Source organism: Mustela erminea, chromosome 4, assembly GCF_009829155.1.
Source record: "Mustela erminea isolate mMusErm1 chromosome 4, mMusErm1.Pri, whole genome shotgun sequence".
Taxonomy (NCBI): Eukaryota; Metazoa; Chordata; class Mammalia; order Carnivora; family Mustelidae; genus Mustela; species Mustela erminea.
Window position 1 is genome coordinate 52758798 of NC_045617.1, and position 26968 is coordinate 52785765.

The 26968-nt window shown below is 37.8% G+C and overlaps 1 protein-coding gene across 7 annotated transcripts in view; it reads right to left on the reverse strand.

Moving 5' to 3' along the window:
* MYO6 (myosin VI) overlaps positions 1-25791 on the reverse strand; it is a 155991-nt gene extending 130200 nt beyond the window's left edge. For all 7 annotated transcript variants that reach the window (XM_032339239.1, XM_032339235.1, XM_032339241.1 and 4 more), the window contains exon 1: positions 25684-25791. The gene's annotated coding sequence lies outside the window, so the exon portion shown is untranslated. The remainder of the gene's footprint in view (positions 1-25683) is intronic.
* Positions 25792-26968: the final 1177 nt, after the last annotated feature.

A 26968-nucleotide genomic window follows, 5' to 3' on the forward strand; every position in this document is an offset into this window, starting at 1 on the left:
TTAATCTATTACTTGCCTATTTTCCACACCATTTTAAAATTTATTCTTTTTTTCCCTATTCCTATAAATCAGAATATAAAAGGTTGTCATGGTTCATATTTCACTAGATAAATTGTGTTTTCTCAAGTTTAGGAATGTTTCCCAAGGTCTTAGATTTTTAAAAAATCTGATTCTGGAAACTGAAAAGCAAAGAAGGCTTTTTTCTCCGAATTACAACTCAATTCAAATGTAAACTAAACTAACTAAAATGAATTAGGAAAAGCAGATTCAGTGCTTCTTCATATAAAAATGACAACTTCAACTTTTTTATTAATCTTTTAAACACAAAGTCTGTTTCAAAGAGCCAGCCATATCTTTGTGAAGAGTTATACCAGAAACCATATTTCACTCATCTTTATCATTAAATTCTGGTATTTCTCCTTAAGAAAGGTATTGTTTTATGTAATTAAAACAAGTTACTTTTCACCTACGTCGGTGACAAAAATTAAAAACCTGTAATGTCAAGTTTTCTGTTAGTGAGACTATAGTAAATTTTCTGAACCAGCACTCAGTATACACCAAGGATATTTCTTGTACAACTGTGAATAAAAGAAAAAATGCAAACAACCTAAATGCCTTTCAATGATGGTTTAATAAACTATGCTATATCTGAATTACAGAAAGTCATGCAGCATTTAAAAACAGTAAAGCGAGGGGTACCTGGCTAGTTCAGTGAGTAGAGCATTCAACCCCTAATCTCAGGATCATGAGTTCAAGCCCCACACTGGGCACACAGCTTAAAGAAAATAATAATAAGTAAAATAAAAACAGTAAAGTGAATCTTTACCTTTCAAGATAGACACCTATGGTCTAAGGTTACATAAAAAAAATGAAGTTGCAAAACATTTGTAGAATACAACTCTTCAATGTCAAAAACAAACAAAACTACATTATTTTGGGACACCTGGATGGCTCAGTTGGTTAAATGTCCAACTCTTTATCTCAGCTCAGGTCCTGATCTTGGGGTCATGAGTGCCAGCCCCATGCTGGGCTCCACGCACAACTTAAAACAAAACATAACCCACTATATTATTTCTACAAGCCCAAAACTGCAATAAGAGTAAAAGATACAAAAGTATACAAACAAAAATGATAACAACGCTCAGTTTCTAGATGGAAAACAACAAGGTGGTGATCTAGGGGTATGTCAACTGTATCTGTATCATATTGTTTTGATTTGCTGTTGGCAAAGAATGCATTCTCTTATAAGTGATCAATTTTAAATGAAGGCAATATAAAAAATAATTTTCAAAAAAATCTATAGGGCATGACAAAGAATATAAAGAATTAAATAATAAAACTTCCCTAAAAACAGTTAAAAGATCAGACTTTTCTTTCTCAGTAGAAAGAAAAAGAAAAATGATTATTATAACTTCAAAATAACTTTTCAACCATGATCCAAAAAAAATTCAGATAAATTACAATTAGGAAAAAAGAGAAAAGACTTTGAAGAAAATAGAGCATAATATTTATCTGATTTGGCAATAAGAATTAATAAAGTTTTTAAAAACAGAAGATATATAAAAATATTAATACTACTTCTAAGTGGTGGCATTATAAATGATTTTTCTTTTCTCCTTTACACGTTCCCATTTTTAAAACTTTCTGAAGGATAGCTATTGGTTTTATATCAGAAAAAAAAGTGATCTTTAAAATAACTCTCAGGGATGTCTGCAAGTTAGTTAAGCATTAGACTCCCGATTTCAGCTCAGGTAATGAACTCGGGGTCCTAAGACTGAGCCTGCGCTTAGCAGGGAGTCTGCTTGAGAGGCCCTCTGCCCTCACCCCACTCATGAGTGCACGCCCACTTCCCCTCTCTCTCTCTCTCTAAAAACAAATAAATCTTGGGGCACCTGGGAAGCTCAGTCGTTAGGCATCTGGCTTCGGATCGAGCCCCACATTGGACTCTCTGCTCAGCAGGAAGCCTGCTTCTTCCTCTCCCCTCCCCCTGCTTGTGTTTTCTCTCTCTCTCTGTCAAATAAATAAATAAAATCTTAAAAAAAAAAATCCTTTCTCACCATTATTACAAGTATTTTTTTTTTAAAGAATTTATTTATTTATTTGACAGAGACAGATCACAAGTAGGCAGAGAGGCAGGCAGAGAGAGAGGAGGAAGCAGGCTCCCTGCTGAGCAGAGAGCCCGATGCGGGCCTTGATCCCAGGACCCTGGGATCATGACCTGAGCCGAAGGCAGTGGCTTAACCCACTGAGCCACTCAGGCGCCCACGAGTATTTTTTTTTTTAAACAATTTTCCAGCTTCCTGGGCTCATTAGCCCACTATCCCAATTTCACCATCTCTAAATGATTTTATGTAAGTGGGTTGACCTAGAGTTTATATTTGGAGAAAACAATTTTCAAAAGAAGTAGACAGGGGTGCCTGGGTGGCTCAAAGGGTTAAGCCTCTGCCTTTGACTCTGGTCATGATCTCAGGGTCCTGGGATGGAGCCCCACATCCCACTCTCTACTCAGCGGGGAGCTTGCTTCCTCGTCTCTCTCTGCCTGCCTCCCTACCTACTTGTGACTCTCTCTCTACGTCAAATAAATAAATAAAATCTTAAAAAGAAAAGGTAGACAATATATTCACAGTTGAAATTTATAATTAACTTATTCCCTGAATTGATATTAATTGGGTATCTACTACAACAGGGCAAAGTATAAGGCCTTGAACACCCAAGAATAAAACCAGAGTGTTTACAAGTAACTGAAGGAGAAAGACAAGTAAACTGTAGGTAATCAACACTTAAAGTGCTAACACAAAGTATTCACAGGTATGGGGACTAATGGTGATGGAGGTAGTGTAGAACAAGGCCCAGGACAAAGGAGATCCATTTCAATGAAATATTATAAAAGATGAGTAGAATAAAATGTAAAGTGGTGATATGTTATTCATTCCAGAAAAACAAAACAAAACACCAATGTACTCTACATATCTGAATTCAAACTATCTTGTAATTGTTACTGATTACTGTTACTATTAATGCACTAGTCAACTCCATTAAAAAGCCACTTTTATTAAGGGTAGCACTATGAATTTCTGATATAGGCCATAGTCCCTCAAATGTATTACTAAACTTCTGACTAGACATCAAAATTGTTAACCAATAACAAAATAACATTAAAAAGTAACAACCAGTGATGCCTGGCTGCCTCAGTCCACCGCACATGCAACTCTTGATCTCAGGGTCTAGAATTTGATTCCCATGCTGGGAGTAGAGATTACGTTAAAAAATAATAATAAATAGGGGCGCCTGAGTGGCTCAGTGGGTTAAAGCCTCTGCCTTCAGCTCAGGTCATGATCCCAGGGTCCTGGGATCGAGCCCCACATCAGGCTCTCTGCTCAGCCAGGAGCCTACATCCTCCTCACTCTCTGCCTGCCTCTCTGCCAACTTGTGATTTCTGTCTGTCAAATAAATAAATAAAATCTTAAAAAATAAATAATAATAATAATAATAATAAATAATATAACCCTTTAGGGGTGCCTAGCTGGCTCAGCTGGTAGAACATATGACTCTTGATCTCGGGATACTGAGTTCGAACCCCACAATGGGTGTGGGGATTACTTAAATATATTAAGTATTTTGAAAAAATACTATAACCCTTAAAAAATTTCTTTTAAAATAACAACCACACAAAGCTCAAGCTTTGAACAGCCTAACTGGAAAAGCAGAAGATCCTTTTACAGGTCATATATACCTCCTGACCTATATTTGGCAATCTGCTCCCAGACTGTCAACAGATAAGCAGCACAGCTCTCCAGGCAGAAGACTGATCTTTGGCAAAACCAGGCATCCACCTGGGGTGCTGCTATCCCCATACACTCACCTCATATGAGCCAAGGTAGATCTGGAACCTAAGAAGGTATATTTCCAATCTGGATAGTTGCCAAAGTGTCTCATTCAAAGTAGCCAGGGACAAGCGCCAGCCCAGCGTCCCATGCCAGAAGCCAAGGCAGCAGTACTTTCTGTACATATTCTCAACCCAGAGGTAACCTGCACACCTTTTTCTATGCCTGTTGATAGCCACAGGAGAATTTGCTCAGCCCAATTACTATTCTGACTCTAAACTTACCAGTGGCAACCCAGCAACCGCAAATTCCAAGTCCTAGGAGGATCATATTTACTGGAGAGAACACTTTGGTCTATTGGGACATAACTAAGTTCTATGAAAATAGTAGCTTCTTTACAACATAGAAATGGTTCTATCAAAGTATAATCTTGCATACATTGCAATAAAACAATCCCCTATCTGAACCACCCAAGTTTTTAAGCATACTTCACCAAATCAGGAAAGGGAGAGGAGATTAAAAGCTAAGGGGAAAATTCTCATTTCCTTGGTTTTCTTCACTAAAGAAAAATCTCTAAGAAATACACCATAACATTCTATACTTAAGAGACCATTTCTTAAAAGGTAGAAGACAGGGAGCCTAGGTGGCTCAGTTGGTTAAGCATCCAGCTCTTGATTCCGGCTCAGGTTACGCTCTGTCTGCTCTCAGGGTTGTGAGATGGAGACCTGCGTCAGGAAACCCCGATTCTCTCTCCCTCTCTCTCTGCCCCTCTCCTCACCTCTCTTTCTTTCTCTCTCAAAATTAATTAAATAAATAAACAAAAGGTAAAAGACAGCTGTTACATGAAAAGTAAAAAACAACACTGCGTTAGTATTTTCATTAAAGATCTCAACACTCACATAACACACTAAATGCTAGTTATTCTCTAACAATGGCAAAAAAGATCCAACAGAATATAAGAGGATATGAGCAATTTAGTGGCACTAAGACCCATAATTATATAAAAAGACCGTGTCAAAAATAAAAGATAAGTTTGTTTAACCTACTGGATTATGGAAGGAAAATCTACAATTTCTTTAAATTTGTACAGGGCTATAAATAATATAAATTCATTAATCCTACCTGGTGCCATAATACTGAAATCATGTTTTTAAATAATATTCTTAGTAAAGTAAATAAATAATTTGTAACCATTTTTTATAAAAATTAAAAGACAAAAATGTTTATATTATGTTAACACCTCAAGAAAAACATATTTGGTTTGGACTATAAATGAACATTCGTCTACATAAATCATCAAGCAGTTATTAAGCGGGGCTATAGCAAAGTGTTAAGGCAGCATCTAAGGATAATTACTTTTCTTTATTCAGAAGCAATAGTCACAAAAATCATAAATTCCAGGTACAGAAATGAAATTTCTCGAATCACCTTACAGAGATTAAAATGCATTTAATTTTTAAGGCCATCCAATAAAGGGGAGTGGACTTATTTTTACTTTAATTTCATTTTTGTTAAAAATATACAGGTGTACATATAGGCACACACCAAAATATCATCCAGCAAAATACCAACAATAGTGATTATCTATACATGGTAGAAATATCAAGGATTCTTATCCACTTCCTTTTGGTTACGTGAATCTCCATAATGAACAAACAATAATTGTATAGAGGCTTAAAACAGGATTCATTGGTCCACAAAGTAACCTATAAACTAAATTAAACAAAATTAACTTCTGCTTCCAAATTCTGTAATGAATAACAAGTATGTCATTTTAATAATTTTCTTTTTAAGATTTTTTTTCTATTTATTAGAGAGAAAGTGTGACATATCAGTGTGGGGAGAGCGGCAGAGAGAAAAAGAGAAGCAGATTCCCCACTGAGCAGGGAGCCCAATGTTGGGCTTGATCCCTGAATCCTGGAATCGTGACCTGAACTGAAGGTAGACACTTAACTGACTGAGCCACCCAGGTGGCTCTAATAATTTTCAGTAATTCTTCAGTCTACACCATAGAATGTGTTCTATTCTTTAATTCCTCCATGAGATATTCAACATTTAATAATTACTAAATAAAAACTGAATTTGGGGGGCACCTGGATGGCTGGTTAAGCATCTGCCTTCAGCTTGGGTCATGATCCCACATTTTGGGATCGAGCCCCACATGGGGCTTCCTGCTGAGCAGAGCGCCTGCTTCTCCCTCTCCCTCTGCTGCTCCCCCTGCTTGTGCTCTCTCTCTATCAGATAAATAAAATCATTCTAAAAATTTTTTAAACATTTTTTTAAAAAATTTATTTATTTATTTGAGAGAAAGAGTGTTCCAACAAGCATGAGTAGGGGGAGGGGCAGAGGGAGAAACAAACTCCCTGCTAAGCAGGGAGCCCAACTCGGGGCTCAATTCCAGGACCCTAGGATTATGACCTGAGCCAAAGGCAGACGCTTTTAAGGCAGGCACCCCTTTTTAAAACATTTTGATCATCAAAAGTTTTCTAAGTATTTGACAGAAAGTTTTGTTTACACAGATTTAATACTAAAAAAAAGAGAAGCAACTGAGCTGCACACTGGAGTCATCTGAAGACCTTTGAAAAAGTACTGACATTTAGGTCTCACCCTCCCCAAATCTCAGATTTATTTAATGGGTCCAGGCTGTGGCCCAGACATTAGGATTCTTTTTAAAGATTTATTTATTTGAGAAAGAGAATGGGAGAGGGAGAGAATGCCTAGGGGGTTGGGGGGTAGGCAGAGAGGCAGGGAGCCTGAAGCAGGGCTGGATCTCAGGACCCTGAGACCATGACCAGAACCAAAATCAAGACTCAGGTGCTCAACCAACTGAGCCACTCAGGAGCCCCCAAACATCAGGATTTTTAAAACAACCCAAGAAGTTATTTCTTCACTTCCAACAGTAACAAATATAAATCAAATCACACTTATGTTGATATGGTACTATTTAGAAAGTCACCCCAAATTCTCATTTATACTGCAGATAGGAATAGGGGAAATATTTCATATTTTGTCTTACACAATTGGGAATTTTTAATGTTCAGGTTATAACTTTGATTAGCTGATTTCTTCCCCTAAATTTTATTTATTTATACTGACCATCTGGAGTCCAAATATAAATACTCCAGCTTCTTTTGCACAGCAAAAGAAACAGTTAACAAAACCAAAAGACAACTGACAGAATGGGAGAAGATATTTGCAAAGATATCAGATAAAGGGCTAGTATCCAAAATCTATAAAGAGCTTAGCAAACTCAACACCCAAAGAACAAATAATCCAATCAAGAAATGGGCAGAGGACATGAACAGACATTTCTGCAAAGAAGGCATCCAGATGGCCAACAGACATATGAAAAAGTGTTCCACATCACTCGGCATCAGGGAAATACAAATCAAAACCACTATGAGAGGGGTGCCTGGGTGGCTCAGTGGGTTAAGCTGCTGCCTTTGGCTCGGGTCATGATCCCAGGGTCCTGGGATCGAGCCCCGCATCGGGCTTTCTGCTCAGCCAGGAGCCTGCTTCCTTCTCTCTCTCTCTGCCTGCCTCTCTGCCTGCTTGTGATCTCTCTCTGTCAAATAAATAAATAAATCTTAAAAAAAAAAAAACCACTATGAGATACCACCTCACACCAGTCAGAATGGCTAAAATTAACAAGTCAGGAAATGACAGATGCTAGTGAGGATGTGGAGAAAGGGAAACCCTCCTACACTGTTGGTGAAAATGCAAGCTGGCGCAACCACACTGGAAAACAGCATGGAGGTTCCTCAAAAAGTTGAAAATAGAGCTACCCTATGACCTAGCAATTGCACTACTGGGTATTTACCCTAAAGATAAAAACGTAGTGATCTGAAGGGGCACTTGTACCCAAATGTTTATAGCAGCAATGTCCACAATAGCCAAACTATGGAAAGAACCTCGATGTCCATCAACAGATGAATGGATAAAGAAGATGCGGTATATATACACAATGGAATACTATGCAGATATCAAAAGAAATGAAATCTTGCCATTTGCGATGATGTGGATGTAACTAGAGGGTATTATGCTTAGCAAAATAAGTCAATTGGAGAAAGACAACTATCATATGATCTCCCTGATATGAGCAAGGGGAGATGCAACGTGTGGGGTTTGAGGGAAAGGAAAAGAATAAATGGAACAAGATGGGATCGGGAGAGAGACAAACCATAAGAGATTCTGAATCTCACAAAACAAACTGAGGGTTGCCGGGGTAGGCGGGTAGGGAGAGGGTGGTGGGGTTATGGACATTGGGGAGGGTATTTGCTATGGTGAGTGCTGTGAAGTGTGTAAACCTGGTGACTCACACACCTGTACTCCTGGGGCTAATAATGTATTACATGTTTATAAAAAAATAAAAAATTTTTGAAAAAAAAAATACTCCAGCTTTGATGAGAAATAAGTACAGATAAATGTATCCACTGTTAATAATAATAAATGTATCCGTTTCTTTCCTTTTTTGTTCATTAATCAATTTCTTGGAGAGATATAAATATATATATATAATATACACACACACACTTTAACAGAGGCCAGTAAAAGGGCCCTCTGCAGAATTCTTTTACAAAGAAAACTAATGTAAGAAACAACACTACTAACTTATGTATATGTGTCTTATAGTTTACATTTTTATATATTTTGGGACAAAGCTATCCACATTACCTTTGTTAACAAATCTTAAGATTCTTTTTTTTTTTTAATTTTATTTATTTATTTGACAGAGAGAGAGAAATCACAAGTAGGAAGAGAGGCAGGCAGAGAGAAAGGGGGAAGCAGGCTCCCTGCTGAAGCAGAGAGCTTGATGCGAGGCTCCATCCCAGGACCATGAGATCATGGCCTGAGCCGAAGGCAGAGGCTTAACCCATTAAGCCACCCAGGTGCCCCAAATCTAAGATTCTTTAATTATATTATTATCCATCAAGGTTCAGCTGAATTGTCAATATAACATCAAAAAAACTCAGGAAATGGGCGCCTGGGTGGCTCAGTGGGTTAAGTGTCTGCCTTCAGCTCAGGTCATGATCTCAGGGTCCTGGGATCGAGCTCCACATGGGGCTCTCTGCTCGGCAAGGAGCCTGCTTCCCCCTCTCTCTGCCTGACTCTGCCTATTTGTGATCTCTCTCTCTCTCTCAAATAAATAAACAAAATCTTTAAAAAAAAAAAAAAAACTCAGGAAAGATAAATCAATTACAAGACATATAATTTTTTTAAAAAGAGAGAGATCTAACTTTCAGTTAGAGAAATAATAAGTCACTGGGAAATGTCTATAAAACTAAAGGCATGGGGGGTGGTTTAGAAGTTTGAATTCTAAATAGAAGACAACAAATATTTAATTCTTTACTAAAACAATAAGAGAAAATTATTTCTGGCCATGTTTTCAAATAGGTATCTATGGACTCTCTTTATGTATCTTTACAACAATCTCTCTATGGTATCATTTTTTTTATTAAAATGTTATAGATACACAATATTATTTTAGTTTCAGCCGTACCACATAGTTATTCAGCATTTAAATACATTACAAAGTCATTATCACAGTAAATCTAGCTACCATCTGTCACCAGTCGTATTATAAATATTAACTACATTCTCTATGTTGTACATTATATCCCCATATCTGATTTATTTTGGTTTGGGTTTGGGTTTGTTTTTTTTTTAATTGCAGTATAGTTAACATCGTTACATTAATTTCAGGAGCACAATATAGCAATTCAACAATTCTAAATATTACTCAAGATAAATGTAATCTTTTTTTTTAAGATTTTATTTATTTATTTGAGAGAGAGAGATCACAAGTAGGCAGAGAGACAGGCAGAGAGAGAGGGGGAAGCAGGCTCCCCGCTGAGCAGAGAACCCGATGTGGGGCTTGATCCCAGGACCCTGAGATCATGACCTGAGCTGAAGGCAGACACTTAACCCACTGAGCCACCCAGGTGCCCCGATAATTGTAATCTTAAATGTAATCTTAATCCCCTTCGCCTATTTCACCCATCCCAGCACCCACCTCCCCTCTGGTAGCCATCTGTTTGTTCTATTTTATAACTAAAACAAGTCTGTACTCCCTCTTGTAAAATAAAGAAAAATTCGTGTGTTAAATTCACCCAAAATAGACCAGATTACTGGCATCTCAATAGTCTAAAACTACCAGATAAAAAACGTTATTTATGCATTTTGCAACAGACACAATCTTAAAAATCCTAAGAGTAAAATGTCTGGAAAGGCAAAATGTGATTTTTGTAGTAAACACATTTAAATAACTAAAGTAAAAGGGAGCTCAGTTGGTTGAGCATCTGCCTTTGGCTCAGGTCATGATCTCAGGGTCCTGGGATCGAGCCCCACATTAGGATCCCTGCTCAGAGGAGAGTCTACTTCTTTCTCTCCCTTTGACCTTCTCCCTACCACTTGTGCTCACTCTCTCTCTCTCAAATAGATAAATCTTTAAAAAAAAAAAAAAAACTAAAGTAAACTCATAATAGAAGCTCACAGAGCCTTCTCTTTCAAGAAATTTAGAATAAGGTTAAGAGATACAAGGCAAAAGAACAAGAAGAATGGCAGGATCAAAAGGAGAAGGATTTTTGTTTGTTTCTGGTTTTTGTTGGTTAAGCTAGAAAAGACTCTGAGAGGTTCATTCAAATTATTATTTGAATTATATACACCTAATTTGATTATATACACCTAATTACAAGTTTTAAGAAATACTCCCTTTTACAAGCTTAAGTGTTTATAGATTATATTATATAATATCTGGGATCTGATTCAAAATAATTTGGGGGGTAGTTTAAGATAATGAAAAAGTAAAATAAGATCAGTCATAAGTTGCTAACTGTTGAATCTGGGTGATAGGCACATGGTGGTTCATAGATCTTTTCTTAATATGCTTAAAACTTTCTAAAATGATTTTTAAAATATGCATATATTCTTTAAATATGCTCAATTACTTTATTTTTATATATAATTATACACTGTTCTCTTTAATGTCAAACTGATGATACTGATTTTACCAGGGTGTATTTTAAGACTTTTCTTAGCAATGATTATACATTAATTGTTGAATTATCTCAATTTCTCAATTGTCCATGTGACCACCACAATTTCATATTCAACTAGATGGAAAAAAAGGTGAAAAACAGATGAAAGCTGATCCTAGAGTTCTGGTTCACAGAGTTCAAAAATTTACCCCCTAAGGAATTCTATATGACAGTATCCCTATTATAGCATTAAAAAAAAACAAAACAAAACAAATTTCTAGTTATAGATTTGGAAGGGAAGGGGGCAGAGGAAAAAGGAAAGAGAGAATCTTAAGCAGGCTCCACACCCAGCACAGAGCCCACAATGTAAGGCTCTATCCCTTGACTCTGAGATCACGACCTGAGCCAAAATCAAGAGTGAGACCCTTAAGTGACTGAGCCACCCAGGTGCCCCATCTTCTAAATTTTTAAATTTCATAATATTGATAGAAAAAAATGAATTCTGAACTAAGAGCCACATGAATTATCTTTTTAGTTCTGCCTTAATTTAACTGTATGGCCTTCATCAAGTCTCTTAACCTCTCTAAACCTGTTTCTTCAACTTTTTAATGAGGAATTAGAATTAAATTAACTCCAGGGTAAGGTCCAATTCTAACTTTCTAGGCTTCTACATGGCTGGCCTACAGGAAACCTGAACACATTCACAACTCAAGTGGACAATTACCAAGACCAGCAGTTCTCCAAGTCAATGGACCCCTGAAGATCCCTAAGACCGTTTTAGAGAGTCAACAAGATCAAAACTATTTTCATAATACAAAACATTTGCCTTTTTCACTATAGTCATATTTACCCTAATTATGCAGAACCAAAGATAGGTAAAACTTCTACCACTTTAGCCAGAACCAAGACAGTGGTCACTGCACCCAGAGTAAAAGAATGCTGGTTTCACTGAAGGACACTTTTGACTGGCGTGCCCTGTGGCTCAGCTGATTAAGCATCTGCCTTCAGCTCAGGTCATGATCCCAGGATCCTGGCATTGAGCCCCATGTCGAGATCCTTGCTCAGCGGGGAGTCTTCTTCTCTCTCCCTCTGCTGTTCCCCCTGCTTGTGTTCTCTTGCTTTCTGTCAAATAAATAGATAAAATATTTTTTAAAAAGGGGGGGGGGGCACTTGGGTGGCTCAGTCAGTTAAGTGTCTGCCTTAGGCTCAGGTCATGATCTCAGACACCTGGAACTGAGTCCCACACTGGGCTCTCTGCTCAGCAAGGAGTCGGCTTCTTCCTCTCCCTCTCCCTCTGTGCTCTCCCCACTCTCTCTCAAATAAATAAAATCTTTAAAAAAAAAAAAAGAATAATTTTGATTAAGCAGTAAAATGTATTAATATTAGTATATCTTGATCCTAAATATATCTTCCTAACATTCTATATGATGAAATAGGAATTGCACATAAAGTACTTCTGCTGTAAAACAAAATAAGATGGTTGTCTCAAGGAAAATACTTGTGTGAATGTCTGAGTTGTAATCCTCAGAACGTTTTTTTTTTTCCCCATAAAATACCATGGTTCCTGGAAACACTGACTAACAAATCTTGGTTATTCAAACTTGAGATATTGGCAAATTCGGGATTTATTTTGTTTTTTGAGTAAAGCCTGTTACCTCAAGGAAAGCAACTGACAATATTTGTTGACAATATAATTCAAGTGACAAGCAGAATCTGGGAAAACCTGTAGCTGCCACCTTAACCATAACAGCTTATGCTATTGAAGTTTAAATAGTTAAGACGTTTTTGATGAAATCAAAATATAATTTTTGATATTACAAAAATTGGGGAGATCTACATAATTCAGCAAAAGTGTGTTTCAAAGGACAAATATAATCATGTTATAAAACTATGCATGGGTAAAAGATACATTCAGAGTCCAAAATACACCAGCAGATTGTAATATAACAGAGTACAAAAGTTCATTAATATGATTTAAGATTCCACCTTGGCACTTTAAGAAATTATCACCTGCTGAGTTTTGGTGAGGATCAAAGAAGGATATACACAATTACCTTAAAAGGTACATTACTACTTCCTTCCCCAAGGATTTATCTGTGTAAAGGCCAGATTTCTTCACTTATACTTCAACCAAAAACAACATAATGCAAGAAAATTAAATCCAGTTATCTTCTATTAAATTAGACATTATATAAACTTACAAAAATATAAAATAGTGCTATTTTTTCCACAAATCTTTTCTTGGAAAATAGTTATTTTTCTTTTTGTTAATTTTAAGTAATCTCCACACCCAAAGTGGGGCTTACATTCACAACCCCAAGATCAAGAGTCAGATGTTCTACAGACTGAGCCAGCCAGGTACCCCCAAAACAGTAATTTTTCATAAAATGTCATTTTCTGTTAACAAGCATTTGTCATTTGTATTTAAATGGATTAAATAAGTTTTTAATTTCTAAATTTTAATTTCTAACACAGTAAATATTGATATAACCAATATACAAAATCTTGACAGAGTCCTCAATAATTATTAATACAAAAGAATCCTAAAACCTGAGGTCCGCTGATTTACGTAAAATCTTAAAACTTTTGCAAGGCAGTTCACATTCTCTAGTCATTCATAATCAATCTAGTGAGAGTAGGGGACAATGAAAAAAGACACACATTTATAACCTGTGATGAATATTATAATACAGGTATAATTCTAAACAGTAAATCTGGGAAAACTATTTTGAAGGATTTAATTCCAACAGTTCCTAAAAGATAGGTAAGACTAAAAGAAAATGAATTCCAGAATAAGGTCTGTTTGAACAAGAGTAGAAAGATGAGAGAATGGGGACATGTTCAGGGAATAGGTCAATGGGGCTAGAGCATGGCACAGTGGCAGAAGTGTGACAAGTGCTGAAGTGGAAAAGTGAGCCAAGAGGTTAGGTCATGAAGGGTTTCAACCCCACAGTACAAATTTGGACTCTGAAATGTATTAATAAAGGCTAATAAGGATTCTTATTCAGCAAGAAAATATTACAATCAGATTTCCACTTTTAAACACAGCTCTAATGGCAAAGCACAGGATAGACTCTGCTGTACATGGAGGAAAAGGGCCAAACACAAGATGTGCATGGAAGAAAAAGTAATGAAGGCTGCACTCAGTCAGAGGGAACAGAAAGTGAAGGATGACCTTCCAGAAAGCAGAACAGAGTTTGGCAAGTGAAAGAATATGACAAGAGGGAAAAGATAAGTGAAAATTCTGAACCTCAATAACTAGGACCATGTGGCTATCATACAGAAACAGAAAGAAACAGAAGAAGATCCAGGTTTCTCAAAGGATGTACAATTGATGGGAATTATGAAATCTGAAGACGTCTGTAGACCATCAGTTTAGAAATGATGGTCAAGTGGATACAGAAAGAAATCTGGGGTAATCTGCACTAAAAAATAAGAATTGCAACCATGGGACTAATATAATTATCAAAAATAAGAACAGAATGAGAAGAGCAAAGTGCCAAGTACAGGAGTTTATGAGAAATGAACAGTAATGGCATGCACAGAGAGAATTAAGCAGTAAAAACAAAACAGGAAAAGTCAGAGACCTGAGAAAACGCATGACCAAAGAAGCTAACAGAAAAGAATTCAAGGAGGATTAGTTGGTGAATAGCTGAACAGGTTTGAAAAGAATAATGATCTAAATGAGGCCACTGGATCTATTAATTATGAGGTTTCAGAGTAGTCTCTGTTGAGTGTTTAGGGCAGAACACAGATTACAGTAGCCTCATTAGCATGGCATTAGGTACAGGAAATAAATATTTCACCCAGAGCTACACGAAAGTATATTTTCCAAAAAACAGTTTGTCTGCTTTTCAACCATAATAATTTTTTAATAAAACTATGTCTAAATTTAACTGTTATTTTCAATTTATTTCAGTCACATAAAACACTGATTTTAGCATTAAAACAGAACACCATCATTTACCTAATAAATTTTATGACACAAAAATAATTTCAAAAAATATATATATACTACTATATTACATATTGACTGACCCTCACTCTACTGCTTAAAAGAGTATTATTCTTAGTCTAGATGGGTCTACTATAGAACATTTAAGGGCAATTCCAACGAACAGCATTTATTTAAGAAAAACCGCTATTACCCAGCCCCTTTTTATTAGTAAATATCAAGCAGAATATGAGATCAATCTTAATTTACACATATTTATATAAAATGTGTATTTAGCCAGACCCAAATTTATATGAGTAATATATGAAATATATATTAACATAATATAGAAAACAAACACTATTCAACAAAAAGATTCTTCCATTTACAAAAGAAATCATTATTGAAATACTTCAAATAAATAAATAAGAATATTTCCCAGGACATTATGAAATTACAATTTAATTTTTATTTAATTTACATGAAACTTTATAGGAATACATCTGTTTAAAGCAAATTCATGAAGAATTAATAAAAATGTATAGTCAAGGGATTTAAAAATTGTAAAGAATAGTTTAGACATTGTGTGTCCAGAAGGTCTCCCCTCTCTCATCAGCTGGCAGGGAAAGTTGGAGCACTGTGTGGAACAGCAATCTGAGGCAAGGAACAAAAGAGGATATGATAGAGGAGTTATCTGCTTTGCACTTGAAAGCAGGCAATAGCTCCAAGAGTATCCTGATGCTACCATCCCTTGTTTGGATACAATAGACAGAAGAGATTAATCCTGAAGAGATTTTCAAAGCTTTTAGTCTTTAAAAAGAACACAGAAAAAGGTAACTTAGAGTTCTAAATGGGTCAAAGGCTCTGGATCCAAACCACCTAAAGATATCTCTCAGTTCTGCACCTTACTACTCAAATCAACCTAGGAAATTGTTTCCATCGACATTAGAATGAAATGGGAAAATGACTATAAAACACTTCAAGTGGTGGCATATCACTGGCCCTCAAGAATCATTAGAAATATGCTGTTCTAGGATCATTCTGGATCTGGATCACCCATTCAATCCAACATTATAATACATTAGCACCTTCCAACCCATGACATAAACCTTTCACTGTTCAACTATTCTATCATACTAAAAATACTATGTCAATGTTGTATGCCAAAAAATAGAATGCTAGAGAATAGAACCAAAGTCCGTGAAATTCTGGACAAGTTCCAGAATTTAATTTAAATTTAAATTTAATTTTTAAAATAGCCCATTTTTTGACACATTAACGTTCTTGTATACTACTATCAGGTTAGCCTCATTTTTGCCAATGACTCATTAAAATCACTAAATTAAACAACTGGTCTATAAATTCCTAACTTTGCTGTACCACACCTTCAAAAAAAAATGTAGAATGTATCTATGCAATAAAAAATACTGACTAAAATAAATGGGGTTTTTTCTGTTTTCTAAAACATCTGTTTTCTAAAACATCTGTCCCATGTTCCAACTCATTCAATTCCCATCCTTCTCTCCCTCCCAACCACACCTGATAGAAATTCTTTCTCAAACTAATATAAACCTCCTCAATTTGCCATTGAATACACGATGCCTACTTCTACACTAAGCATTCATCTGTTTTTCCCCAACATCTCAATGGCCAAAACAGCCATAGTTTTGTTTGAAATCTCAAACAAAAGGATTAAAGATACATAAAATCATCTGCTCTCATCTTCAATCATGGACAGGAAGAGCAGAGAAGCTAATACATTCCTCTTGAAAGCACATACACATGAATACACTTTGTTCTTCCCCAAAATACCAAAAGGATAACAGACAGCAAATCATGCCCACAAACCAAAACACAGTTGTTTCATCTAATTTTAGAAAAAAAATAACAAGGAACTGAAGAAAATTTCTCTTTGGAATAACTCAATCCTCAAATCAGGGAAATTCAAAGAGCATAACATGGAAAAACCAACAGCCTCAATTCTCCCCTTCAGGATACTAATTCTATCAGCACCAAATGAAAACAAAGAGTATGTTTTTAGAAGATCCCAAAAAAGTATGAAATCTCTTTCTCAAGGGAAAAAAAGACCACTTAGAGAGAACATATCTAAATGTATTATTTCAAGCACAGGTGTTCTGTGATTTACCTCAAACCGGTTTCTTTTTATATCATATTCTTTTTTTTTTTTTTTTCCTTTAGTAGGCTCCACACCCAGCTTGGAGCCCAAGACCCTGAGATCAAGACCTGAGCTGCGATCAAGAGTCAGACACTTAACTAACTGATTGAGCCATCCAGGAGGGCCCCATATTCTTTTACAGTCAAGCTTTTAAACTTATTTGTTTAAAAAAAAAAAAGACCAGGGGCACCTGGGTGGCTCAGTGGGTTAAAGCCTCTGCCTTCGGCTCAGGTCATGATCCCAGGGTCCTGGGATGGAGACCCCAATTGGGCTCTCTGCTCAGCGGGGAGCCTGCTTCCTCCTCACCCTCTGCCTGCTTCTCTGCCTACTTGTGATCTCTGTCAAATAAATAAATAAAATCTTAAAAAAAAAAAAAGATCTTTTCTTATGAAAGACATGTACTCTTTCAAACCAAGACTAAGTTCAGAAACCTCACTAAGGTATAACAATATATTAATAAAAGGGTTTTATGTTAATAGACTTGGGTTATGTTTCTCATTGGGTTATATGGATCATAAAAGTTCCTAAGGGGAGCCTGGCTGTGTCAGTCAGTAGAGCATGCAATTCTTGATCTCCAGGTCATAAGCTGGAGCCCCACATTGGGCACAGAGATAGATTACTTTAAAAAAAAAAAAAAAAGTTCCTAGAATAACTGTCCAATTGGATGAGAAAGTGAATGAATTTTTTTCTAAGTATGTATAACATAAGCAGACTCAGCATCTTTGAGATGTATCACAGGTCCCAAAGTTATTTAAACTACACCAAGGAAATGCTAAAAATTCCCAAAGGTTCTAATCAATGCCCTATTTATTCTCCACATTTATTCTCCACCTGCTCCATCAAACCCCCCACCCCTCCTATGTATGCTCTGTTCCTGCCCTGGGAAGATGAGCCTGCATAGATCACCACCTAGGCTCGGCAGGTGGGTTCCAGCAGTGCAAGCCAGTGTACAAGACCCAAAGACGGAGGAGAGGTCATGGAAGTTCCCCCTCCTCTCCCTGCCTGACTGTCTCAAAGCCACAGTTCCCTGGGGCCTTCCTCCCCAATGCCAGCTCTCAACTCTCAGTTTTGGTAATCTCTGGCGTATTAACGGCTTCTCTACCGTTGCTATTCCCTGGGTGCACCCCCCCCACCCTTGTTTGTTCTCTAACCTCTATAATCTCTTCTTTTGCACCAACCAGGATGAAATCTCTTTCCTGCTGGGAGCTTGCCTGATGAAGCTAACAATACCAAAGCTGGTTAATTCAAAACAGTACATTATCTAAAGAAATCCAATTTAAAAATTTTAACAAGGTCTTAAGATCTATTCAAGTACTACCTATTATTATTTGTATAACTTTAAAAATTAAATATAACTAGCTCACTTCTAAATGAAGCTTGTTAAAAGCTGAAAACTCATTACAATTAAAGTTAGGTGTGCAATTTAACATTGCCCCTCTCAAAGATAAATGCTTATAAACCCCAAATAAACTTAATACACACACACACACAAACACACACAAAATCAAGGAAGGGATTCCGGTAACTGATATTTCACTTCCTTCTACCATACACTACCTGGTTAATCCAAACACTTTTTGTTGTTTTACTGAAGCCTTCCCAGGCATAGGATAAAGAAAAGTTTTAAACCAGTGCTTCTCAAATTTTGGTGTGCAAGTAAATCAACCGAGAAACTTGTTAAATGCTAGTGCCCAGGCCTCACCCACACCCTTCTGACAAATGTTTTTACCAGTTCCCAGATAATTATGATTAACACTACACTTCAAAACTTCTTCAATTTGGCCAACTTTAAGATTCCACCGAAATCTCCAGGACACTTTATTCTTTTTGAATAAACATTCCACATTAAACATGGCCAAAGAAACCAAAAAACAAAAACACAGTAACAATAATAATGCACACTAACTACACATCACAGTGATATGTGTTTCACATGCATTATCTAATTCCTTCCCCACAAGAACCACACCAGGTAGGTAACAGGTAGGTAACACTGTTGCCTCCATTTTATAGATGAGAAAACTGAAGCCCAGAGACACTAAGTAATCCAAATACAGTAGTGACTGGCAAAACCAGAATCATCTCAGGTCTGCCAGTCCCTCTTATCTACAAGCTAGGTAAGCAAGCACTTGTATATAAATGCAATTCTGCAGTTTCAGGACTGCCACAAAAAGGATAACGCCTAAGGACCAAGCAGTTACACAAGCAATAATCATCCCCATCCACTCCCTCCCCACAACAAGCTCTCTTGACTCTCCACCCATCACTCACCAAGGCCTTCCACCTACACAGTATGCCATCCCATACTGATAGGACATCACAACTCTATGTGTATATCAGTACTCCTCTACTCCTACCTACTACATGCTAAGTACATCCAAATTCCATCTTCATCAAGTACTGGCTATGAGCTTGAGCAAATTTAACATCTTATGCCTCTGTTTCCCAATCTGTAAATTGTGGGTCATAATGTCAAATGCACTAAAGTAAGTCATGTAGTGATTAACTGAGATAATGTACACAAAGTACTTGCTTGACACACAAACACATAGCAAAAACTCAATAAACAATAGCTGCTAACATGTCAATCCTATATTCCCTTTATCTCAGCCTTATGTTCCTGAGACTTGGATGAAGACGGAACATACTCTTACTTATAAGGAGCAGACTGGTAACAGTGAACTGAAGGCCAGGAGTAGAATATTTTTGAGTAAATAAGTCTTTTAGTAACCCTCAAATTCTACCACTTTGACAACTATCCATTTCCCAACTTTAGGGTCAACCCTGTTGATTACATTCTAGTAATAAGAGTCTATAATTTAACTTAATTCAAAACAACAATAAAATATCACTCAGCACAGGAACTTGGTCTTAATTTATCACAGTATCATTAGCACTTAGAACTGTACCTGGTTCATGGCAGACACTCAAATATTTGTCAAATGAATGAAGGCATAAAGATACCAATGCAGACACACATTAGCTCATTAGTGAATCTTTACAAAAACAAGCATAATTATCAGGTCAATACCAATGTGTCAAGTAACAAAAGTTATTTTCAAAATTCCCCCAGAATATTTTTCTCCTTTTTTTGTTAAGAGCAAAACTGCGTGTGTGTGCACGCGCGTGTGTGTGTGTGTGTGTGTGGTGTGGGTGTGTGGGTGTGGAGTGGGTGTGTGGGTGTGGGTGTGTGTGTGTGTTATAAAAACATAAATCCAAGCAGGCAATGAAATAAACATATTTTTTTAAGTGTCCCATCCTGGGTTCTCTGTCCTAGAATTTAGTAAACAGTTAAAGTTTAGGTTGCTCTTCTGAATGCTATGAGGTCTCCATCTTATAACCAAGTTTCTGTAGTTCAGCTCCTGATTGGAGAAGTTATCATCTACATTGTCTTCATCCCAATCATCCTCCCAGACATTTGCACCTTCATCTTTACCTAAACCAGCCCAGGGAACTCCTTGAACTCACCATCTTCCTCCAAGAGACCCAAGTCTACTAGCTGCATTTTTTCTGACACAGCGACCATCCCCTCTGAAAACCCCCCAGGCTGAGAGGAAAGTTGGAACTCTGACTCTTCCTCACATAAGACACCAACGCTGCTGCCATCTCTGAAGTCAGCTTTCTTTTTTTTTTTTTTTTTTTCAGAGTTCTTTCTTTTTATTTACCTTTTTTTAAAAGATTTTATTCATTTATTTGACAGACAGAGATCACAAGTAGGCAGAGAGGCAGGTGGGGGCGGGAGGGGGGGCAAGCAGTCTCCCTGCTGAGCAGAGAGTCTGATGCGGGGCTCGATCCCAGGACCCTGGGATCATGACCTGAGCCGAAGGCAGAGGCTTTAACCCACTGAGCCATCCAGACACCCCTCCTTTCTTTTTTAAAACAAACCATGGGCTTTCCTTTAAAAACTCTCCAACCAGGGGTTCTGGATGGCACAGTGGGTTAAGGGACAACTCTTGGTTTCAGCTCAGGTAGAGATCACAGGGTCATGAGATCAAGCCCTGCAACAGCTCTACACTCAGCCCAGAGTCAGCTTGAGATTCTCTCTTCCTTTCCCTTTGCTATCCCTCCTCAAACTCATTCACCTGCATATGCACGTGCATGCTCTCTCTCACTCTAAAATAAAACAATCTTGAAAAACTCTCCAATGAGGGGAGAAAAAAAAAAAAAAACCTCTTCAACCTCAGCTCCATTAATCTACTAAAAATGTTAAAGGAGCCCCATAATAATGCATCCTGCTCATCTCCTACCTTATATTCAAACAAGAACAAAAACAAACCTAGTAAGTATTTAACAATTATCACTTTAGTGATGCTGACTTTTCATAATTTTTGGAATCATCCAAATTGAAGCAACAAAATTAAGTAACTGCTCATTAAGAAGTTAACCCTAACTAACACCTAGAAGATAACTGTGATCTACTATGGGAATACACAGAAATTCCCTTCTTAGCTATGTTTCTAAGCAGCCACATAAGTAACCTTGAACAAGGCACTTAATTTTTTTTGCCAACATTTTATCATCTGCAGAATAAGAGTATGTTTACCACATCTACTTCAACAAGGTGTTTTAAGGACCAAAGATACATAAAATGATTTCCAGAACAATAGAGTGCCACACAAATGTAAGTTGTTAAATCTGATATAAATATCATCAGATTTTAAATGGGTATTTCCATTCATATTTCTTTTTATGTCTCTGTCACTCTTTATATTTCCTAGATCCAAAGATCTGCCAGTAAAAAGAACCAGTTCCCACCTACAGTCATATTTCAAACAGACTAGGCCCTCAGTAAATATTTGTTGAAAAAGATGTTCATCCACATATAATAGAAATTCTAAGATTCTGCTCTATGCAATACCTTACCTTGTAAAGGTTAAGCAGAAGGTTACTTTCAAGTAAAATAACAAGTGATGTAACTCACATAAAAGATGCCTGTGGTTTTGTCAAGAGCACCGCCTTCCTTTGTGCACATTACTCAGCCTGGATATAAATATTCACCTATGTGAATATCACCCAAGGAATGTTCCTCAGTATTTTGGTTTCACTGGTGGCATGCCTTCTGTACAGAAAAGTACTTCCCTTCTCTTTAACCCTAGCAAATTTTCTAAAGATGTCTGAGTTGTTCTTCTGGTCTTACAGTCTATGCTTCAGCACTTACAGGGAGAACTTTTTGTGTACTTGTGGTCATTTCCTAAATTACCATGTATTTCTTATACTTAATATGAAAAGTTTTCTTTCAAGACCATGAACAGAAAAAAAATTCTCACACTCATATTTTAAGATTACAGATAGTCCAATTAAATTTGTCAAATAAAAGTCTAGCTGTTTCAAATGACAAACTTCCTGGGCGCCTGGGTGGCTCAGTGGGTTAAGCCGCTGCCTTCAGCTCAGGTCATGATCTCAGGGTCCTGGGATCGAGGCCCGCATCGGGCTCTCTGCTCAGCAGGGAGCCTGCTTCCTCCTCTCTCTCTGCCTGCCTCTCTGCCTACTTGTGATCTCTCTCTGTCAAATAAATAAATAAAACCTTTAAAAAAAATAAATAAATAAATAAATAAATAAAACTGCTTTCAAATGACAAACTTCCTGGTTCCTCTGAATATTATATAATTCCTCAAAAACAGAATTCAAGCTTATTTGACCTTAGTTAGTTCTTAATTATCTACACATACATACACACACACATGCAGATGTCTTATAGATATCCATTAATAATTTATATTAAGCTCTTGGATGATAAATTTTGTATTACAGTTGAATATGAGTATCCTTGAGATGTAAAATTCCTTAGAGTTCAAACCAAATAATGAAATACCTGTAAATGTAATCACCCAACTCAGCCTTCTTACCATTTTTCTTCTCATTTACCCAACTACATTCTACTGCTGAAATGACTCCTACTTTGTGACAAAAGATGGACTTTGTATACTCATTTTTGTCCTTTGTGTCTATTATACCTCAAGGGACATTCCTGAAATAAACATAGGCCATAAAAAATTGTCCTAATAGTACAGCTGAAAATAGTACAGGTGAGAATTTAGTCATATTTTGAAAACAAGCCCCCTCACAAGGATTACAAAGTTAATTATGCAGTATTTTTTAAAGATAGTTATTGCATTTATGGACAACGTTCTCTTATTGGAAGAAAATATAAAGTTCTATCTGAAACAAAAAGACTACTATTTATTTTATCTACAATGAAAACCAGTGTTACATTACAGCTTAATTCTAACTCCTATAAACCCATCAAAATAAAAAGTGCACAATTTGTATAATATTCTGGAATTTACATCAGAAATGAGAAAGCAACACCCTATCACTGTCAAAGTTGTCAACTTAAGAATGAAAAAAAGCAGAAAATTCAACATCAGTTTCAGAACCACATTCATGACCTTTATCATCCTCACTCCTATGTGCCTTCTTCAAGTTACATTCTTTAATACAATACCAGTTCTGCAGGTTTATTTGAGCAGTCTACCAAATGAACTGAGATCAAGGCAACCTGGTCTGGTAGAAAAGACAGGGCTTCATGGTCAGAAGACTTAGGTGTGAATCCAGACTTTGTTCCTCTGAATTGTAAGACCTTGAGCAAATATTTAATTCTCTAAGCTTAAATTTCTTCATATGTAAAAGGACAAGACCACCAACCTTGAAAATTATTTTATAAATCAAATCCCTCAGTTAGTGTTCTGAGTATGGCAGATGCCTAATACAGGGGTAATGATCTTATACTATTCAAGTTCAGAAATTATTATGAAGTACCTCATTAAGGGGATCACAAACTATGAAAATTATTAAAGCTGTAATATCTTTTTCAATCTTTTACTGAAAATGTTCTAATATACAAAAATGAAAAATTCAGAGAGGTTAGAAATCTTTTTAAAACTGACATTTTTAAATATCAAAATGAAGCTTCAATTATCAACAGTGAAAACGGGTTCATTTTCCATAAAATGTTTTGGGTGTTTATATTTATTCAAACTTCACATGGTCAAAAATTTTAAAACTTTCTGAAAAGAGCTGTACTTTAGAACCCAGAGACAGCCCAGTTATCTAAACAATGGGCTACATGATACACCACAGTCTCCAGGCAAAGTCACAACAGGATGAGAAAAGAGCCTTCAGTCTCTCTCAGATTTCCTGGCCACTGTTATTTTAAAACTTGATCACATAAACATAAACAGAGGGAAAAGATGCACTTCAGATAAGTGCAATGAGTTATGATTTACGATCTCTGTTTTTAATACCTTGTATTAATTTACATTTTTATTTGTAATTGATGTAATTTTAAAAAAGCTCTTGTTCAGTAGCACCTATATAAACATAAGGTAATTTACACTACATTTTTCTTGCTTGTGATTCTAGACCCTAATGAAGAATATATGTATATTACAGTTTTATATAATGTATACTTAGAGTTTTTAATCATGATAATCTTATTAAAGTCATTCATCACTTCTGTTACTCCCTTTTAAAATGTCTTTGAAAACGAAAATGTAACTCAAACTGGGAGAACAATATGTCGCATAAAATATACAAACGCAATAGGCAAGTCTAAGACTAGAACGACTTCTGTTTACCACTGTGGGCATAATTCCTGCACAACTTCAGATACTCAAAATGAGCTGGATATTTAAAAGTCAATGAGTTATTCTGAACGGCTGCATTGTTTCAAGCTCTGGCTATGGCCCAGTTTGTAATATTTCTAAAATTAATGATAAAAAACACTACGGTAATTTTTCCACTAATCAGTTTCCAACTGTAAAACCACAGCTCAACATATCTATAAAGTTTAGTTAATTTGTACAGATTTGCTGTTTTGGCTGCCAACCTTTGTACCATGACCATTCCAGCCCAAGTCCAAGATTCACATTTTATGGTGTGAATAGTTTCAAGTAAATCTTAAGAATTTCTAAAACTCTCAAACCCTGACTATATATTAAGATACACTGCATCTACACCACCAGAGCATAACAGCAAATGGAACTTTTGCTTAGCATGTACAGCGATCTGTGAAGTTGGGGCGGTGTTCCTAGTTGTTCACTAATATCTGTAGATTAGGATGCAAGCATTCCTCCACCACAACTTTATGCCAGATAAAATATCACCTGTTTTCTTAAACTGTATAGAAATGGTATTTCTGACACGGATATTCTAGCAATAACCCTACCAAATTATTTTCTACTTAATAATACCTTGTTCCGGAATTGGAGCATTTTAATGGTTTTAAGAAGTTTGGGGAAATTAACAAATTTTAGAAAAAGCGCTTGTTCAGTTGCACCTATATAAATTAATATACTCAAAGTACTAGACAACCTGAAAACTAAAATTACAGCCTGGTCTCCTACATGATTAAACTATTACTTTAATAGTGGCCGTCACCTGATCCTCATATCTCAGAACAAACGGCCCTATTCCTACACTGAATTTTAAGCTTGTTTACTTAAGAGAAAACTATCACGGAGTGTCAAGTCTGAGTGGGTCACCTGAGAGCTCTGCTTCTAACTAGGAACGAGAGTAGATACACAAAGGTATCTTGGTGACGATAAACCCATGAAAGGGGACTCTCATTGTCCTGTGGAAATGAGAACCAGCCCTGGCACTACGGCGAGCAGCCGGCCGGGCCCACCCATCACCTGCTTCACCCGAGGCGTCCTCGGGAGGTGAAACTAGCCGTGGGCCCCCCGGACTGCCCGAAGAGGCCCCGAAGCAGGGCGCGCCGGGGCAGCGAGGCCCGACGCTGACGCCCCGAAGCAGGGGCACCGCGTCACTCACCGGTGCGAAGACGAAGGCAGGTGCGCGCGGCAGCGAGGCAACCTGTGGCCGGAGAGGTGAAGGGCGGGGGTCAAAGGTGAAGGAAGCTGAGCGAAAAGCCGGCGACGTGGACAAGCTCGGAGACGGGGAGGCGGCGACCGGGATCCTGCTAGCTTCCTGCTCGGACAGATCCCGGGTCCGTCTCCGCCCGCCGGCCGGCGCCCAGCAGAGTCCCCGGCCCCGGCGCGCGCACGTCACGGCTACGGAGCGCCCAAAGGGGCGGGGGCGCCGCGGGCTGGGGCGGGCCGATCGGGCGCGCGGGTACTCGGGCGCGCGCTCCAAGAGGGGGCGCCCGGCGCCCGCGGCCGCCCCGCCCCTCGCTCGCCCCCCGCCCGCGGCGCAGAGCCTCCGGGGCTGAGGTGGGCGCGCTAGCGCGGGAGAAGAGGCCGCCGCGGGCGCAGCCGATAGTCCTTGTTCCTCCGGCTGCGAGATGGCCTTCTTCGCCGCCGTGGTCTCCAGCCGATGCAAAGCAAGTTCTCTGCGGTCTGGATGCGGTGACCGCGCAGTCCGGCAACAGCAAGAGTCTGTTCTCGGAGGGAGACAGTTGTTCAGGCAGGGGGGCGAGGACCCCGCGTTCTACTAGAGGGCGGGCGGGAACGACGCGGCGGTGTTGCGGTGGGGAGAACCGCTGCGAACTAGGTTCCCGTCCGGGTCGCGGGGCGCTGGGCGGCGGGGCGGCGGAGCGGCGGAGCGGCGGAGCAACCTTGCTATTCTGCTTTGGGTAGCCAAGGGTCTGAGATGGACATCCGTGGCCCCCGGACCGCATTTACTTACTAGAACCCGATCTTTTCTGTCGTTTCAATTTTACTGTTTTTATAAGTGACTTACCTGTAAATCATATTTGAAAATTAAATATGAAGTAGCTGTGCAAAATTGAATTAGGTGATGAAAACGCACGTCGCTTTTACAACGAAAAGGAGCCTAAGAAAAGGAATTGGTAAGGATTGATTGTAATGCTAAATGTCTCCAGTGAAAAAGGGTACCTAAACAGGAGAATTACACTTTTTTCCTCAGCATTTCTGAGTAGCAACTAGGAAACTGGAGGAAATTTACAGGATTCTGATGACAACTTTCAGATACTCAATTTTTCCCCAGTTCTTTTGGTGGGAAAGCTAAGTTATGGTGAGGTATTTTAGCATACGACTAAAACAAGAAAGTACTGCGCATAAAACAGGGAAGTAAGAAAGAGGAAGAGAAACCAGGAAAGGAAATAATTTACAGCAATCTCAGAAATTTAATTCCTGAT